General features: G+C 26.8%; 2 protein-coding genes across 2 annotated transcripts in view; one reads left to right on the top strand and one right to left on the bottom strand.

Annotated features, from left to right (window-relative positions):
- LOC106793706 (neutral ceramidase) overlaps positions 1–2,224 on the top strand; it is a 35,300-nt gene that overhangs the window by 28,539 nt on the left and 4,537 nt on the right. The window lies entirely within an intron of this gene.
- Positions 1–2,224, bottom strand: part of LOC106793708 (sorting nexin-4-like) — a 51,926-nt gene that overhangs the window by 16,662 nt on the left and 33,040 nt on the right. The gene's annotated exons all lie outside the window — the stretch shown is intronic.

Below are 2,224 nucleotides of genomic sequence, written 5' to 3' on the forward strand. Positions count from 1 at the left end.
TTACTTTTGCATAGATTTCTAATTCTTTAAGAATTTTTTTCAATATTTCTACATTTTATTTTTTCTAGAAATTATCTTTTATTATTCCTCGAATAATGGCATATTGGAAAATATTTAATTAAGTTCTTCTTTCTCTATTTAATTAACATTATTAATTTTTTTTACACAGTAAATTCAAATTTTTGTTATAAAGTTTGGAGTAAAGTTTTGTCATCTTGCTAGGAACGTTGAATTATCTTAAGAATCTCTGACTTCATCTCGATACTTCGTCGTAAAAGTTTATAATGATCTGTCTCTTAAGACGTGCAAAAAACACTTAATGTGGTTGTGCAAGGGAAAGTGGTGTATCGTATGTATGATGTTCTCTTTCTCTCTCTTTCTTTCTGTATTTACTTTTATCTATCTCTTTTCAAAGTGGTGGTCGTATCTCTTCCAACACGATCTTTACTTAGGTCACTTTCCCTTTGGGTGTTGTGAACTTCGTTGGAAATGGTATCGACAGATCACTTCTCGTGAGACCACGAAAATTTCCAGTTGCTAAGAAGACTCTCTTCGTACGACCAATTGGCGCAGAAAAAAAAAAGAAGAAAAAGAATATATATCCTACGTTTATTTCTTCTATGTCGTTTTTATTTCAAACTGTTTATACTGTTCAAATTTCTTGTACGCACTCTAAACATAATCATCAATTTTAATGGTTTCATTTTATTTTTTCCATTAAATTCTATATAAATTAATTTTTTCTTTCTTTTTTTTTCGTTCTCTCGTTTAATCGTAAAATAATACAATGTAAGGATCGTATGTAAAAATAAATTTTGATACGAATATGAAATTACATTTAAAATCATGTATAACATAATGTAATAGATTAAACATTAATTCGTATAATATTATTACAAATTAATCTTATAAAATTACAACTAATAACGTAATTTATTTAAAAACACGTATAAAAGAAAACAATATTGTAAAACATATAATATATCTCTACATTGTTTTTATATAATGCGATCGGATCGTTTATTTCTCGATACGATCAAATAATTCTTAAATGCGTGGTAAAATGCTGAGTAATTCGGAAAGAAACCGTATTTTTTTTCTTATAACACATCCCCTTGAAATAAGAAAAACGTTTTGCGTTTTCCGTTTATACGCATACTCTGGCTTTAGTTTGACAAGCAATGGGTCGAAGTTCGAACTAGGTGGGTGTCTATACCTATATATACATATATATAGGTATGTAAGATTCACGAAGGGTAAATGTGTCAAGCTTTGAATCCTTTATCATGCTAATCCCCCATTTCTGTGGAAAATTCTTCGAGCTGTATACGTTATGCGTTATAAGCCTGATTCCTTCGTCACGGATGAGAAACACTCGAATGTATGTTAATTACAAAGCCATTGCATCCAAGCTTCTGATTCGTTGATTTCAGATCTCTCAACATCCGTTTAACAAAGTCTTTCATAAGTGTTTCAATTTTTCACGATTATTGAAATAATGAAAACAATATAATAATACGTATAATTATCTAAATAAATAATATTAATAATAATAATAATGATAATAGTATGATGATGATGATGATAATGACGGTGGAGGTGATGTTGATTGTGTTAATAATAATATTAAAATATTGTTATAAAAATAATAATAAAATATTTGAGAAATATATGATGTAATAATATAATAGTGATCGTGATTAGAATTAGAATAAAATTGTTATAATAATAATGTAAGACTTTTTATATGTGAAACATTAACATTAACGAAGATGGAAACTCGTGAAACTTGTCGGACAAGTTTAAAATGTAACCACAATTGTACTGGTTTTTTTTTTACCTCGTACCGTTCAAAGATCGGAAACTCTATCACACATTTATCCGGCAAGTGTTACACAAGAATTATGCTAGTAGCTCATTAAAAAACCTATGTTCTTGAATCATTATTCTTTGAATAACGTTGAAATTATTGCATCTTTGATATAGTCGAGTAAACTATAGCATTACCATGTAATACATGTAATATTATTTTCTTATTCTTTTTGATGAATTAATAAATAATAATACTAATATTAAACATATATATACATCAATCTTTACAGAATAATGGAAGAAGGAAATAGGTCAAAAAAAATATTACAATACATATAATTGTGTAATAATATCGATATCGCATAATCATATATAAAATATAAATAAATAATTATTATAATATAATATATAA

The sequence above is a fragment of the Polistes canadensis genome, unplaced genomic scaffold (assembly GCF_001313835.1).
Source record: "Polistes canadensis isolate GaletaPanama2010 unplaced genomic scaffold, ASM131383v1 scaffold_17, whole genome shotgun sequence".
Classification (NCBI taxonomy): Eukaryota; Metazoa; Arthropoda; class Insecta; order Hymenoptera; family Vespidae; genus Polistes; species Polistes canadensis.